The following is an 18,144-nucleotide window of genomic DNA, read 5'->3' on the forward strand; positions in this document are numbered from 1 at the left end:
CCAGTGAGAAAGCTTTACATCACCACATAAAAGCAGCATTACTAGCATACATAGTGTATTGGTCGGCTGCTGCTTTCTTCTAACACACATACATCAGGCTTTGTCAGCAAAGCACTGCATGTATCCAGACATTGCATCAGGTGTATACAGCAGAATTTACCTGTAATCGCACACTAGCAATAGCAGTTCATGAATGCCATTAAAATAAGTCGCAAGAGCCGTATGAATTGCTCCAACATTTGTAATGAGCACTATGGTTCAACAAGGTCATGATTTGCCATGATACTGCTTATTGTTTACTGGTTGTACCTTAATAGCGTGTTACAACAGCAGGTAATATCCGATTTAATGCGGTATAATTACAAAATGAATGTACTGTTCCCTGTAATGAACTGCACATGAGAAAATATCAAATAAACACATGAAGGACCCATACAGATGTGTTATTTGGATAATAGTAGATAAATAGATAGACACAGATGGAGAGATAGAAATAGATAGATAGATAGATGATAGATAGATGAATAGATAGACACATAGATATATAGATAGAAGAATAGATAGATACATAGATATATAGATAGATGAATAGATAGATACATAGATAGATAGATAGATAGATAGATAGATAGATGATAGATAGATATGGATAGATAGATGATAGATTGATAGATAGATAGATAGATAGATAGATAGATAGATAGGCAGATAGATAGATAGATAGATGAATAGATAGATACATAGATAGATAGATAGATGATAGATAGATAGATGATAGATAGATAGATGAATAGATAGATGAATAGATAGATGAATAGATAGATAGACAGATAGACGATAGATAGATGAATAGATAGACACATAGATATATAGATAGAAGAATAGATAGATAGATATATAGATAGATGAATAGATAGATACATAGATAGATAGATAGATAGATAGATGAATAGATAGATTGATGAATAGATAGATAGATGAAAGATAGATAGATGGATAGATAGATGATATATATATGAATAGATAGATTGATGAATAGATAGATGATAGATAGATAGATAGATGGATGGATAGACAGATAGATGATAGATATATGAATAGATACATAAATAAATAGATAGATGATAGATATATTAATAGATAGATAGATACATGGATAGAAAGACAGATAGATATTAAAATAAAAAGTATTACAATTCAAGGCCCCATTTGCGCACCTGTACAGGAAAAAATATAACCAAACTTCTGTAACGAAAAAGAGAAAAAATATATGTGTATACCATACATATATATTTATATATATATATATATAAATATATATGTGTATATATACTGTATATGTGATGTATATTACAATTATTACAATTATATTACAACTTCATCATTACTTTCAGCTTCTTATAAATGTAATAAGCGCTTATTTTTCTTTATTTCATGGGAATAAGCTGATTTCAGATTCAGTGGTGATTCCCATAGAGCACACATGCAATCCTCCCTCCACACAAATGCATCCTATATGTGGAATACTCCTACCATACAATCTAGAATTCCACTCTACTTGTGGACAGAGGGAAAATTACAATTTCCAAAATGTCAATTACTGTGATGTTTAAAAAGTAGAAACCACATGTGACACTCTTAAAAAAAGCCGAATCTTTGAAAAGCCCAATGCAAATCCCACACTCCATCCCTTTCTGCTGTCAGCCGCCCATAGAACTGGCTGAGCATTCTTCCTAGCGTTAATTCCTCCCAGCACAGGCTAACGCTGTACAGAAAGAAGAGAACGCACATTTCCACAATGTCTGTAAATGAAAGGAGAGAGCAGTCTGCGATGGTACAGATCCCTGCATCTTTGCTGGACAACACAAGCAGGATGGCATGTATGAAGAAAAGAGTAAAATCCCTTACCAATCATTGATCTCTTCTTGGCTGTGCTCATGTTGCAATGTGCATAGCAGTTAGTGACTGCCTGTCTGTCTCTAAAAGCCTCTCATCTGAAGAGGAAGACACAAACATTCCCTTTGCTGTTCATTTAACCTTGCACAGACAGCAGCCTTTCATAGGATCAGCTAAGAGCAGTTTAGGATTCCAGCTCCTGGTGAGGTCCTCTGTGTGCCGCTACAAGGCCAAGTCATTGATGGTGAACAGTGATGGGTCATCCTCAACGTCTTGGAATAGTAACCTAATAAACTCGAGAGGTAAAGGACGCCACCCATGCCAAGCAACCTGATTGTCCTTAGTAACAATACTTCTCCTGTGGGGCTACTGAGCACAATAAGGTGGTCCTCCTGTCTGTTTCCTAGATTTGGGCACTACCTCATTCATTTAATTAACCTCCTGAGATCCAGCTTGGGAGCCGCTCTGATTATACGGTAATGGGTCCATCAGGTACAATTAGATTCCAGCAGAAACACTACAGTTTGCATGAAAACTCTTACAGTAAACAATTCCTGGTCCTCTTTGTCCCCGGAGGGCAGAGTCTTAATTAACCCTTAGAGGACTGATCTATTAGATGTACTCTAATCATTTGTGGTACTTCAAATGATGTTTCCTAACAGTGCACTAAATGGATATTGTCGTATGCGGATGCCTAAATTAATTATAACCTTTCCAAAAAAGACTCCCTTCTTACAATAGGGTGTGTCATTGTCAGCAGATGGAACCTGTGGTGTGCCCGCATAATTCATTACGTTTTATTATTGTAATACGTTCATCCATGTTTGTATCGATTATCGTAATATTAGTATTTTTAATAATAACATTTGTAGTATAATAAATATAAAGTACAAAAAAAAACCCTGATCAATACCTCATACAAGTGTGAACAAGTGCATGCTGCTATGCTTGCTGCATTCCTTGGTTTGTATATATACAGTACTGTGAAAAAGTTTTAGGCAGGTGTAAAAACAAATTTAAAAGCTAAAAAATACGTTAAAAAATAAAAGGATTAATAGTATACAGTACAGACCAAAAGTTTGGACACACCTTCTCATTTAAAGATTTTTCTGTATGTTCATAACTTTGAAAATTGTACATTCACACTGAAGGCATCAAAACTATGAATTAACACATGTGGAATTATATACTTAACAAAAAAGTGTGAAACAACTGAAAATATGCCTTATATTCTAGGTTCTTCAAAGTAGCCACATTTTGCTTTGATGACTGCTTTGCACACTCTTGGCATTCTCTTGATGAGCTTCAAGAGGTAGTCACCGGAAATGGTTTTCACTTCACAGGTGTGCCCTGTCAGGTTTATTAAGTGGGATTTCTTGCCTTATAAATGGGGTTGGGACCATCAGTTGTGTTGTGCAGAAGTCTGGTGGATACACAGCTGATAGTCCTACTGAATAGACTGTTAGAATTTGTATTATGGCAAGAAAAAAGCAGCTAAGTAAAGGAAAACGAGTGGCCATCATTACTTTAAGAAATGAAGGTCAGTCAGTGCGAAAAATTGGGCAAACTTTGAAAGTGTCCCCAAGTGCAGTTGCAAAAACCATCAAGCGATACAAAGAAACTGGCTCACATGAGGACCGCCCCAGGAAAGGAAGACCAAGAGTCACTTCTGCTTCTGAGGATAAGTTTATCCGAGTCACCAGCCTCAGAAATCGCAGGTTAACAGCAACTCAGATTAGTGACCAGGTCAATGCCACACAGAGTTCTAGCAGCAGACACATCTCTTCAACAACTGTTAAGAGGAGACATTGTTCAGCAGGCCTTCATGGTAAAATAGCTGCTAGGAAACCACTGCTAAGGACAGGCAACAAGCAGAAGAGACTTTTTTGGGCTAAAGAACACAAGGAATGGACATTAGACCAGTGGAAATCTGTGCTTTGGTCTGATGAGTCCAAATTTGAGATCTTTGGTTCCAACCACCGTGTCTTTGGGCGACGCAGAAAAGGTGAATGGATGGACTCTACATGCCTGGTTCCAACTGTGAAGCATGGAGGAGGAGGTGTGATGGTGTGGGGGAGCTTTGCTGGTGACACTGTTGGGGATTTATTCAAAATTGAAGGCATACTGAACCAGCATGGCTACCACAGCATCTTGCAGCGGCATGCTATTCCATCCCGTTTGCGTTTAGTTGGACCATCATTTATTTTTCAACAGTACAATGACCCCAAACACACCTCCAGGCTGTGTAAGGGCTATTTGACCAAGAAGGAGAGTGATGGGGTGCTACGCCAGATGACCTGGCCTCCACAGTCACCAGACCTGAACCCAATCGAGATGGTTTGGGGTGAGCTGGACCGCAGATTGAAGGCAAAAGGGCCAACAAGTGCTAAGCATCTCTGTGTACTCCTTCAGGATTGTTGGAAGACCATTTCCGGTGACTACCTCTTGAAGCTCATCAAGAGAATGCCAAGAGTGTGCAAAGCAGTCATCAAAGCAAAAGGTGGCTACTTTGAAGAACCTAGAATATAAGACATATTTTCAGTTGTTTCACAATTTTTTGTTAAGTATATGATTCCACATGTGTTAATTCATAGTTTTGATGCCTTCAGTGTGAATGTACAATTTTCATAATCATGAAAATATAGAAAAATCTTTAAATGAGAAGGTGTGTCCAAACTTTTGGTCTGTACTGTACATTTATTAATTAATAAAATGCAAAATGAGTGAACAGAAGAGAAATGTAAAATCAATATTGGGTGTGACCACTCTTTCTTCTAGGTACACTTGCACAAAGTCAAGGGTTTTGTAGTATTATACTCAGGTGTATGAACAACCAGTTACACCAAACAGGTGATAATGATCATCATTTTTATATGCAAGTTGAAACAGGGTCCTTAACTGAAACAGAAATGGTTGTGTTGCAGGCTTAAAGCATGGCAAGGAACAGCCAATCTCTGCTACAAACGTGAGGTTATAGAAGACAGCTTTATGTCAATGGTCATAGGGCATAGCAAGACTGATCACAGCAATATGACAAAATTTACCATATTTTATGGACTATAAGACGCACCGGACCATAAGAAGCAACCCAAATTTTGAGGTGGAAAATAAAAATACTTTTTTTAAATAAAATGGAGGTGCGTCTTATAGACCGTTTTAATGGTAGCTTACAGGGGGGTGGTGGCGGTGGAGTAGGGCCACAGGAGGCAGGGTTGCTGCTTCAGAAGGCCGTCAGCGGAGGCAGGAGTGGGGCGATGCTGCAGGCCACAAGATGTTGGCGCCATTGAGCAGAGTCCCCTTTCCCAATGATTTCCCTGCGGTGGGGTTCGAGAAAATGGTTGCCAGAGACGGCACATGCGCAGGTTGAGATCTCTGGAGACGAGATCTTGTCTCCCGAGATCTCGTCTCCCGAGATCTCAATATGCGCATGTGCCGCCTCTGTCAGCCATTTTCCTGAAGTCCACAGCAGGGAAATCATTGGGAAAGGGAACTCACTGGCACCAGCATCTTAAGAGAACCCAGGGCCTTCAGCATTGCCCCACTCCTTCCACCGCCGGCATCCTGAAGCAGCAACCCTGCCTCTTGTGACCCCACTCCACTGCAGCCGCACACCCCCGGTAAGCTCACTTGGATTATAAGAAGCACCCCAATTTTCCTCCCAAATTTGGAGGAAAAAAAATGCATCTTATAATCCGAAAAATAGAGTAGTTATACTGCATCAGCAAGTTCTCTCCCAGGTAAAGATTTCAAAGCACCCTGGGGTTTCAAGATGTGCTGTTCAAGCTCTTTTGAAGAAGCACCAAAAATGGGCAAAATTGAGAACCGAAGACACAGTGATGAGCCAAGGAAGCTTGATGCAACAGATGAAAGACGTCATGTTTAGTTCCATTTTACAGTAAATTGGAAAATGTCTAGCAGTGCCATCAGCTCAGAACTGGCAGAAAACATTGTGACTCAGCTACACCCATCAACTGTTAAGAGAAGTCTGTCCACAAGTGGTCTTGTTAGAATTCCAGCCAAAAAGCCATACCTTAGAAATAGAAGCAAGTCAAGTTGCTCTGGATTAATAAGTAAAATAGTGAAATATTTGGCTATAACACTGACTCTTTAAAGATCTGGATAGTGGTACAGTACTGAGTACCTGTAAGCAAAAGTGAAGCATGGTGGAGATTCCCTGCAAATTTGGCTCTACATTTGAGCAAATAGTGTTAGGAATTTTGGTCCTCAAAGTTGATAACTACAGACAGATATGTACTCACCAAGAAAAACCATCAGGCAGGTGTCTTATTTGCTCCAAATGTATTCTGCAGCAGATAATATCACCAAACATACAGCCAATTCAATTAAAGAAGCACTCCACCAATTTTTTTATTACCTAAAACTGTATACTGTACTTACTGATCACCATCTTCCCTAATTTCCAATGCTGCTCCGGTACTCTCCTCACTCACGGGACCTGTTCTGACACTCGATACACTTACATTGTAATAGCAACTTCCGGCTCAAACACTGTGTGATCTGATGAGTTGGAATTTTAGTCACTTGAGTGAGAAGAGTACCAGAGCGGTGCTGGAACTGGCAAGCACGACAATCAGTAAGAATATCAATTCACTTACACTACACATTTAGACAGGTTTAGGGAATAAGAAATAATTGTGGGAGTGCTTCTTTAAGAATTATGTGAATGGAAGTGATGAGCGAATAAGTGATGAATATTAAGAATGGAAGTGATGAGTACTACTTTTGTCTTGGATACAATGATAACCAGAGATTGGCCTGAAGTCCACTTGGACAACACCATAAACAGGCCTTAATGAGGGAACGTCACACCAATCCTATTCCCAGGATTATATTGTGGGTGGCATAATATATGGCAGCCGGACCCCACTAATCTTCATTCCAGGTACAGCTCGACATTACATTGATTTGACCATGGAACTAATGGTACGGCCATTTTTCTAAAATGTTCCAGGTACCGTTTCTAAACATGACAACACCATACCACATGTTGCTTGTGCCACTGTGAGTAGCCTGCATGGCCTAATCATTCTACCATGGCCTGCAGTGTCTCCAGACTTGTCTCCCATGAAGCCGTTCTGGGATGTCATTAGTTGGCAATTGCAAATAGATTTTGATGATTTGTGTGCCCAAATGCATTCAGTATGGCAGAACATTGCTCAGACATTAATAATCTTTAATTATAACATTTAAGTGCATGTGGAAATCATATTCAATACCGAAAAAAAAAATTTAGAAAATGTTGTTTCCATTTTTTCATCATTTGCATATCATTGACATGTTGACATGATCCTGTGTAATTCCACAAATTTTCCTTCTTGATGTTACAATCTCAGTGTTGAGGAGTGTATATCAGATTGTATACAGACACACATACATGTGAAGTATGTAAATGTGATCAATCTCTCTTTCTCTCATTCTTTCACTTCATTCTCTCTCTTTATATACATTCAGTATGTATTAGCAACTAGAGACCCCCTACAACACTAAAAGCATTAAGAGATAATGGATTACATGGTTTTAAAAAAAATCTACTGAAGCCGTGTTACCGGAGCTGCTGTGTGTACATTGAGAAGACATCCAATAGTGGTAGAAGCAGCTACCTTTGTGTGAGGTTGCTCTGGCTACAGCACAATGGAAGGTGAGGTTTTGAGTGTACACAGCATACAGAGATGAGAGGCAGAAGCAATGCATGGGCAGGGACAGTGACACTTGTGAGGTAGCAGCTTCCCGAATCCTACAGAGGTACCTTTGTGGTGCAGAAAACTGAAGTATAATCATACAACCTAAAATAAATCTAATCAAAAACATTATTCAGATTTTAAACAGGACCCCGGGTTCAGTTGCAGCCAGGCCCTATAACCTAAGAGGGTTCAAAGGGTCCCTTAGATCCATATGAAAATACACATACTATTAACTATCTCTGATGTTAACTCTATGGCCTGTTGGGGATCTTGTATTGGGGCCTATTAGCTATAAATTATGGCACTACTTCATAAATATTATAGGTATGAAAGTAATAATAGTCTAGCCCGCACTGTCATACTTCTTAAACTCTAAGGACAAATAATACTTTAACTGAGGTTCCTTCTTCACCTGGCTCTCACCAACCACATTCAAGTTCTCTCTGGATGCCAGTTCTCTAGGAACGGATAACCCTTCTGTGTCCCGCTTGTCTGCAGTTCACCTGCTGAGTGATCTCCATCTAGAGTTACCCAGCAATGATTGTGGTCAAACTCTGTTTTAATCCTGTTTTTGAGATGCTCCAGTGTCTTCTAGTGCCAAACCTCACAATATATACTTGCCTCCTAACTGTCCCGGATTTAGTCAGAAAATCCCGGATTTGGGGAGCTGTATCATTGTCCTGGGAGGCTGGCGACTTGTACTGCTTTCGGATGAGTATTATTTTTTTGTAAGTGGGTTTAAGATGCAAACTAATGGAATGGGAGTGGTCAATGGGGGGCATCATACTGTGTGGGGGGCACTGTGGGGGCATCATACTGTATGGGGCATACAGTATATACACACACCTGGCATGATTGTGCAGATACATGGAGATTTCATCTCTAGTACAGGTCACGTGGCTGCAGAACATACATTAGATAGCAACTTCAGCACGTGAAGCGCCTGTTAGGGTTCATTCAGTGGACAGAATTTCAGGTATGAGTGAAAAACTTGGCCAGAACTCGTAATTTTTATAGTCTATGATGATGTTCACATGTCTGTGTATTTTTGTATTGACCAAACTTGTGAATCTAAGTGTGTGAAAAAAAATCACTTGAATGCCATCCATGAGCTGTTCGTTTTTCACAGAGTGTTTGACGGGGGATGCTTCAGAAACCCCCATCATTTTTTTTCAGAGGAGAAAAAATTCTGAAACTGATGATAAAAACTGATACTGACAAACGCTGATGAAAATCAGACCAAAAACACTTGTGAAACTCTGGCCGTTTTTTATGAGAAAAATTACTGTGATCTGAATGAGTCCTAATAGTGCAGAATAGTAGGAAAGTGAGAGTTCTGATATGCAAATTACAAACTTGAAAGTGTGTGACATATTTATGGGTCTCTGACTTTTTGTGTACTGCATCCAGTGACTTTAGGATAACTGTAATTAGGTTTTGAAGTTTATTTGTTCAATATTAATCCCTAATGTCTGCAGAGTTGAAGGTTGGATTGACCAATAGGTGTCCCTGTTCTATACCGATTACCTGTTACAGAAAAGGTCCTTAGCTAGCGAACAGCTTGAACTATTGACAGCAGTTAGATGATTACCGCTCCTGTTTAGTTCAATACTAACCATAATAATCAACTGAACAACAGATTGACCCCATGGTATTAAAAGCAGAAAGAAACAAAGCATCAATGCTCAGTAACAAACTTATAAAGCACCACTGTTTAACCAGCTATATTGGATCGTTACAGATCTTACTATGACCGTATTCAAATTGCCAGATGTGTCCAATTTTAAAATGGTGGTTCAGTGATTTTATTTTATTATAGTGGGAAGACAGCAATGAGAAATGTGTGTATAATGCAAGCGCTCACAAAGCAATCATGGGGCCCCACAGCAGAACTCCTAATTGCCCCACCTCCTTCAAAAAAATAAATATGGCAGAGTAAGCAGAGTAACAGTGCCTAATTACCATCACAGAAAGGCAAAACACCCAACATTTAAAGATAAGGAGAGGAACAAGTAATTTTGATCCTATTTATGCCCTGTAGTGTTCTCACCCACAACAATAACCCTTTCATGGCTCCCATAAAGTATGATGCCAACAAAAATGCTCCCTAAACAAATTATTTTACTCTCATAGGGAATTCCTCTACAGTACTTTTCACACGCACAGTATGATGACCTCACATTACCCCAAGCAAAGTATTTTGCTCCTATCATACCCCCACAAAATTTGTTGTAATCAAAGTTCCTACACAGACAATATGATGTTCCCAGTGACCTCAACACATTATGATTCCACCTTAGCCCCCACACTGTATGATCACACACATAGCTACCCCACAATATGATGCCCACCACAGCCCTCCACAGTGTATGGATGCCCCCACACATCCCTTTCACACTGTATGATGATCCCATTCTGCCCCCTCATACACTATGATAGAACCCACAAAGCCCCATCACACAGCATGATGTACCCCCAAAACACCCACTCACACACACGGATGCCCTCACAGCCCCTCACACACAGTATGGTGGGCCCCCACACAATATGAAGGACCCCACACAGCCCCCTTACACAGTATGATGGCCTCCACATAGTATAATACCCCCACAGCCCCACACACACAGTATGATAGCCCCCAAATAGTATAATGACCTGTGATTCCCACATAGTATGATGACCGCCACTCAGTATGATACCTCCACAGCATGATCGCCCCTCAGTTCCACCACATACTGTTCATGGTCCCAAAAACTCTCCCATACTTTATGAAAGCCCCCACATCACCCTATCACAGTTTGAAGGCCCCCAAAATGATGACCTCACTGTATATCCCCATACACCGAATGTCAGCCCCCATACAGGTAATCATCAATAAAAAAAAAAAAAACTATTCACCTAGCCCCATTCCCCCATTACTCAATCTCTGCCATTTGTGATGTAAGTGGTACATGCCGAGGTCCCCTCTAAGAATGATTGCAGAATATAATTAGCAACACTAGTCTTTGTTTCTTCACAATAAAGAACAGAAAGTTTGATGGTTTCAGACTGCACTCTTTACCCTTTTAAGACAATACAATGAAAATTTATGTCGTATTGCGCAGCTTGTATCTGCAGCAGATTCCCCACATCTGTCTCTAACTGCAGTGATCAGAGCTGGATTATATTGCTGCCATTTAACCCATTAGATGCTGCAGTCAATGGTGACCATGGCATTTAACTGGTGGGTGTCATGCCTCATGGGGCCTAATGTCAGCTATCTTTGTGCTCCTATCAAGCCCTGCCAGAGCTTCATAATTGACTGCTAAATTTAGAATACAAAACTATTTTATGTTAATTGTACCAGTGATCAAACAATTTTCAGTTCAAATATAATGATGTAAAAATATTTTTAAAAAAGACTTTAAAATTAGAAAAATAAAAAAATACTATAGTTTAAATCCCCTTTTCCTACTTGTTAATTAAAAAAATCCAACATCCCCAACAAAAATCAAAAAGACATAATGTCACTATGTCTGTCCAAACTAGTAACATTTTGTTACGCAAACCCTATGTATGGCTACGTCACCAGAAAATAAAACTTCTAGTTCTTGGAAACCAGGGATGTTTACTAGTGTTCTCAACTTGTGTGGTTGCTCTAGAATTGCAACTTCCATATAGGTTATACAGAAACAACACTTTGCTTTGCAGTAGGCTGCCAGATCTCCTAACCCTAGATGTCCCATTGGGGTCAGTATGGATAGTGTAGGAAATATGGAAGTGAAAAACAGGTTGTCATTACTCAGTGCTCTCCAAAAAAGATCAGAACAGAAATAACAATCAAGTCATCCTTTATTTTGATGCAAAATCTATAATGCATTTCAAGAGTGTACATTCTCTTCATCTGGTAGCTCTTGAAACGCGTAGTATATTTTACACCGAGATAAAGATTTCATTTTTAGTTTTTTTGGGCTGATGACGACAACCTTTGGCTTTCATTCTTAGGCTGCGTGCCCACTATGCGTTTTTCAAGCATTTTTGCCGCGGAATTTCCACAGCGAAAACTCTTAAAAAAATGCTTGGTAATACGTGCCCCATGGTCCCCAATGATAATCCGCATGTGCTGTGCACATGCTGCGGAAATTTCCGCTGTGGATTATCATTGTGGAAAAATCCGCAGCATGTCCATTATTTTTGCGGAAACGCGGTGTTTTCACTGCCATTGACTTGCATTGAATCGCATAATATCCACATGACTACATGTGCACTTGCGGATATTAAGCGATTCAATGTGCGGATGGTACCCGTGTCTGAGGAAGAGGAGACTCTAATCCAGACCCGGGTACTCACCTTCTGATGGCCCACGGTCTTCTATCCGGTGCATCTTGGCTCTCCGGTGGCTCGCGATGGTGTAAAAGGACCTTTTACACCACCACAAGCCACCGGGAAGGAAGGACGCCCTGGAGAGAACACCGCGGGCCATCAGAAAGTGAGCATAATGTTTTTTTTTTATTTTTTTACCATTTTTATTCTTTTTTTAACTATTAACTTGGTTACACTATATAAATCCATACTGGTTGCATGGATTTATATAGTGTGACCAAGTTGTCAAGCATTTTTCCAAGTGATGCTAAAATCACTTGGAAAAGCGCTTGATAATCCGCATGCGAAAATGCATGCAAAAATGCTTGACAAAAGCTTCTACCTGGCAGGAAAAACGCATGTAAAATCCGCATGCGTTTTTCCTGCCTGGGAGATGCAGAAAAAATCAGCAGCATTTCTGCATTGTGGGCACTTAGCCTTACTTCCCTACATTCTCCTCAGTCACAGGGTACACTTGTGCACATTTTCAGCCACGCACTGACTCACTTAATGGTAACGGCTCCTATATATAACCTCCTCTCGGTATGCTACACCAGAGCCATCTTATGGTAACGTTTAAAACTGCAGCAAAGATTTTTATTCCATACAATGTGAATTGAGAAAACAGAGACCACTGTTACTAATGTGCATATATAACAATTAAAGGAACATAGAAATACGGACATGCTAGCAATCTTTTATGTAAAGGGAAGGATAATGTTCATCGCTGTTACACAAGGGTCTATTCCTTCTAATCAGTTATAGCACTCAGAAAAGTGCATGAGAGCATTGCACGCAATGATGCACTTATGTACTTCTTGAATGTAATTTGCTAGACTAACCCAAGTGTCTCTAGTGCCCATGACCTTAGGGCCAAAAACACTTAGCGAAACAATATACTTAGCGAAACAATATACAGTACTACCAAATTTCAAATAGCGTATGATGATGAGACAGCGTGCATTAGTTTTAATTTGTTTGTTCAGACACTATAACATTCAATTCATGGTTCTATACAGAAAAAAAAAATCAGGTTTATTTTAAGAACTGCATAGGTAAAAATGATAGGAACCAATAGACTAGTGTTCATGGTATGCAGTGTTTTTTATATGCATTTGCCTCCTGTGTCCTTGGTAGGTTGCTCTGGCCCTGATATTTGTATTAATTTAAGGAATTTCTGCTTTCTATGTTGTGACTGAGAATGGAGATAATGACATTTTATTCTTGAGAATTTGCAAGCATGTGACACCTTCTCGAATAGATCCAAGAGAAAAAACAGTAGTAGAGTGAAACTCTGCAATGGAGATAGAGTAATAGGTTTTGACAGGAGTTTTAGGGTCAGTATTAGGGTCAGGATGAAAGACCAAGGGATGAAGAGGAATGAAACAGGACAGAAATATTTATTGAGTTGAAGCTCTGAGAGAAAGCAGAAAGTAGCAGGAATGGAATAAGTAGGGTGGATTTACTGTAAAATGCGACACCTTTTCCACACCGGTTCAGGAGGTACTAATGTGTTAATTCCATATGTCAGGAATATTGGTGAGAACTACATGCAGGCATGAAACATGCAATTAGAAATAATTCTGAGCTTGTTAACAATGACAATTTATGTGTGATAAATACATTAGTTATTTACAAAAATGTGTGTAATGTCTATATGCAAAGTTTCTTAGATACGGCTACTTTTTTCTATCATGGAATATGAAAGGTAGCTAAATGCCATAAGTGTATTTATTTTTCTACCAAGAAAAGGTTGTTTTTTTTTACATTAAAATAGTTTTCTATATTCACCAGTCAATGAAAATTGAATGAGCTCATTTTTAATTCATGCTTTCTAGAAATATAGGTCAGAGGTCTACGGATGCTGGACTGGCTGGATGTTTTGTGATTTTGCTTTTCCGGGTTATTAAATCCATAATTCTTGATCCTTATTTGAAGCAGACAAACCAATTGTGTTATTTGATGTTTTCTATTATGTGTGTTGCAAAAATAGGGAACTTATGTAGGCTCTTATGAATTCTACCAAAGCAACTAAGAAAGATTAAAGCAAAATAGTTAAAAAATATTTCCTAATTTCCCAATTCAACCATTGTTATTACTAGACTATACCGTGTTAGCTGTACAGCTTACTATGTAGTTCGTGCCAATCTATTGGCATGATTTAATAAATCCATTAAACCAATGGTGGCCCCTTCCCTATTACATCCCTGACCCTTTGTTTAACCCCACCCAATATTCTCACCACTTTTTAAAATGGTTGAGATTGGGTGACCATGCAAGTTACCCATGTCAACAAAATATATGGAAAAACAGATGATTTTGTGTCCAAAATGTGTACATTGAATTAAATTGTCCAATAATTATAAAGAAAATTGTTAAATATGTCGACATCACTGCCATCATCAGTCACATTCCATTTTTATTCTTATGCAATTTTTATTTTGCAGTAGAAGACCAAGGTTCCATGAGAGTGAGGTAAAGGTATAAATGAGGGCGTTACCATGACTTTGCTAACAACTAGTGTTGAGCCACCCCCGTAGTGTTCGAGTTCGGTTTGGTTCGTCGAACACCCATATGTTCGACGAACTGTTCGTTGAACTGTTCGACGAGCACCTTCGAACACCGTTAAAACCAATGGCAGGCAAACAAAAACACATTGCAACACATAGAAAACACATAGAAAACACTTCAAAGGTGTCCAAAAGCTGACAAACTGCTCAGAAGACACAACTAACACATGGAAAAGTGACAAGTACATATAGTCATGCGAAAAGAAAAGAGGTGGAGGAGTAAAAGGAGGGGGAGACACACATATAGGCATGTCATGCCCTTCTAAAACCAAAAAAGTGCGAAGCCGACACGGCCAGTCCGTTCCTGCCCATGTGACCTCTGTGTCGCCGGGTTTGTGCCAGAGCTGCGGTGGACCCTGACGGCCAGCCTCCCTCTCCCAATACTGGTGCCTGTCCGCTGGTGGGTCGAGCGAGACCCCCTGCGGTGGAGGTAGGTCTAAGCTTTTTCATTTAAATTGTCTCTCTAATTTGAATGAGTACACTTTAAATCCTTTTACAAGGATCTATTGGAGGGCAAGTCTGATGCCAGCAGCTGCGGGAATTCCAGCTCCAGTAGCGTCCACTAAAGCTGCTGCAGTTAAAAAGCTTTTATAAGGATCGAGCTTGGTGGTCCACCGCAAGGCGTCCTACCGCCAGTCCCAGCCCCTGTGCCTTGGGGTGCCTCCCGATGCTCTTCACTGAGTATCCCGGGGGCCCGAAGCTTTTCCTTTGAAAAAATGAAGTCTCCAAACTACAGGTGGTGTAGCTTGCTTAAAAGCTGGGATAATCCGCTGGATAGCAGACACTGCTACTAGGCACAAAGTATTTCCTGGGCTAGATGCAGATAAAAATTTGTAATTAGATACTCTCGTTGGATGCTGAGAAAGCATTCCATAGAGTCTCCTGGCACGCCATATATTATTCTCTTAAAAAGCTTGGGGTAGGGGTCTAGGGGACCCTTTTATAGCCAAAATCATGGCCCTGTATCGCAATACGTCACCTAGGCTGAAGATAAATGGAACTGTAGCAACCTGAGGGCTCGGTTGCTACAGAGGTATTGCACCTCACCCAGAGGTGTGATATCTCACTCTCAGGTAAGGATGGAGTGTGGATCAGGACCCCGACATCTGCATGCATTACACCACATTGCCGTGGGGCAGGGCGACAAATATGCCCCTGAGATGGGCACGACAGTCCCTGTCCCTGGCTGGAGTGGGGGGAGGGAACACCAAGGAAGGGGAACCCTGTAGTGCAGGAGCAGGGAGGAAGCAGTTCCTGGGTGCATTGAGAAGGGAGTATAAAAGGTGGGCACCATCTTAGTTCAGTGCAGAGAAGTCTGAGCAGAAGTGACAGGGAGCAGGGGCTCTGCATGAGCTCTGCTCCGGAGGCGGGCCTAGTAAAAGAGGCCCAGGCCTGGAAAAGGGAGAAGGAAGGAAAAGGAGCGGAGAAGGCTCCAGGAAATAGGAACGAAGGGATCCCAGGGGTGCGGACGGGCAAGTCGCCACCGCACGCCCGAATCCACCTGCGTGGAAGGGTCAGGTCAAAGGGGGAGACCGGTCCCCGAAACTAGTGGAGGCGGGAAACGACCCTCAGCTAGAAACCGGAGGCTGTGACATTTTATGTGGCGCAGCCCCTCGCTACACCCGCTAGGAAGGCACCACATAGGGTCAGGGAAACTGGCGCCAAGTTTACTAAGAGGAGGCCCGAGGCAGCCAGACAGAAGCGTGGTCTCTGGTGGGGTAAGAAAGGCCAGAGAAAGGACACACAAAGGGGGTCCTGTGAAGCGCTCCAAAGTTATCTGGGAGTTGGCCGAGTCCCTCACCTGGTGAGCACAGTACGACGTGGGCAACCGTTACCTGCAGAAGTGGTCTGGATAATAAGAACTGTGAGTAAAGGCCCTTGACTACATAACTGACTCCGAGTCATTACTGCTGCTGCCCTGCACCATCACCCCCATCCTCCGCATACACTGCCCTGAGGCTATACTCCTCCCATGGGGAGTTATACTATGCTCTGCTGCATCCACAACACCAGCCTCAGCGGTCTGCCCTGCAGCGGCGGTTCACTCTGACCACAATCCACGGGTGGAATTTTTTTGTTTGTCAGTTAAACTCATTGATGGTGATGTGTGTCAGGGCTCTTTATATCACTGTAAGCAATTGCAGACACCTGTGCTAATTAGTTTGGCAGGTGTGTCCAATGAAAGGCAAGACTACTTAAGAAGGCTGTCCCACATTATTAAGCAGCCTACATTTTCTGCCAAAATGGGAAAGAAAAAGGATGTGTCAGCTGCTGAGAAGCAACAAATTGTGGAGTGTTTAGGTCAAGGCATGACTACAATCAACATTGCCAAGACACTTCATCCTGATCATCGCACAATCAAGAAGTATGTAGCTGATTCACAGTACACACGTGTGCGTGCTGATAAGGGAAAATTGAGGACTCTTTCCTACAGGGAATTACGTCAGGTTAAAAGAGCAGAGGCAAAAAAGCCTTGTCATAGCAGCAGACAAGTTTTTGAAGCAGCTGGTGCCTCCAACATTCCCAAAACAACAAGATGCAGGGTCCTTCAGAGGTTTGCAGCTGTGCGTAAGCCATCCTGTTGACCTCCTCTATCCACTGTACACAAGCAGAAACGGCTCCAGTGGGCCAAACAATACATGAAGACTGACTTCAAAACTGTTTTGTTCACCTATGAGTGCCATGCAACGCTCGATGGTCCAGATGGATGGAGTTGAGGATGGCTGGTTGATGGACACCCCATGCAAACACGGCTACAGCGCCAACAAGGAGGAGGTGGAGTAACGTTTTGGGCTGGAATCATGGGGAGAGAAATTGTCGGCCCCTTTAGAATCCCTGAAGGGGTAAAGATGAACTCCATAATGTATGTGGAGTTTCTCAAACAGCACTTCCTGCCATGGTTCAAGAAGAACAACCGTGTATTCCGCAGCAAGTTCATTTTCATGCATGATAATGCACAGTCTCATGCTGCACATAACACATCTGCATCTCTGGCTGATATGGGCATAAAAGGGGACAAACTTATGGTATGACCTCCATGCTCCCCAGACCTCAACCCCATTGAGAACCTCTGGAGCATCATCAAAAGGAGTGTCTATGATGGCGGGAGGCCGTTCACATCTAAGCAACAGCTCTGGGAGGGTATTCTGTTCTCATGCAAAACAATTGAAGAAGAAACCATCCAAAACCTGACAAATTCAATGGACGAGAGAGTTCAGAAGTTCCTTTCGAACAAGGGGTCCTATGTGCAAATGTAACATCACCTAGAATAAAGTTTTGAGTTAAAAACTGTTTGATTTCAGTTTCTAATAACCTGCTAATGCTTATAATTTCAAAAATGACCATTTTTTTGTTCTTTATTAAAATGAAAAGGTTGATCGAAGAGTGTGGGGGATCTAAGAGTGTGGCAACCGAGTAGTCAGGATTATTTCGAATTCTGACAATCTGAGGGTCATATTGCAGGTAGTGCAGCAAGAAGGCACTCATGTGTCTTGCGCATCTAGGAGACCCAAAATTATTTTTCGAGCTAGATGCAGCTAAAAATTATTATTCATTTGAAAGCTCGTGGAGCTTAGTATAGATGGCCTAATAGACTCAGTACTGCAAACTGCTACAAGGCCCAAATTATTTTACAG

At 41.1% G+C, this 18,144-nt stretch overlaps 1 protein-coding gene across 13 annotated transcripts in view; it reads right to left on the reverse strand.

The window, feature by feature from the left end:
- The window catches only part of LINGO2 (leucine rich repeat and Ig domain containing 2), a 2,408,131-nt gene that overhangs the window by 388,068 nt on the left and 2,001,919 nt on the right, over positions 1-18,144 (reverse strand). For 2 of the 13 annotated variants that reach the window (XM_073667671.1, XM_073667664.1), the window contains exon 1: positions 1,909-2,254. The exons of the other annotated variants lie outside the window; for them this stretch is intronic. The gene's annotated coding sequence lies outside the window, so the exon portion shown is untranslated. Of the gene's footprint in view, positions 1-1,908; positions 2,255-18,144 lie in introns of those variants that run through there. 13 annotated transcript variants of the gene reach the window in all.

Source organism: Phyllobates terribilis, unplaced genomic scaffold (assembly GCF_046119375.1).
Source record: "Phyllobates terribilis strain yellow unplaced genomic scaffold, ASM4611937v1 Scaffold_1__5_contigs__length_1240528914, whole genome shotgun sequence".
NCBI classification, from domain to species: Eukaryota; Metazoa; Chordata; class Amphibia; order Anura; family Dendrobatidae; genus Phyllobates; species Phyllobates terribilis.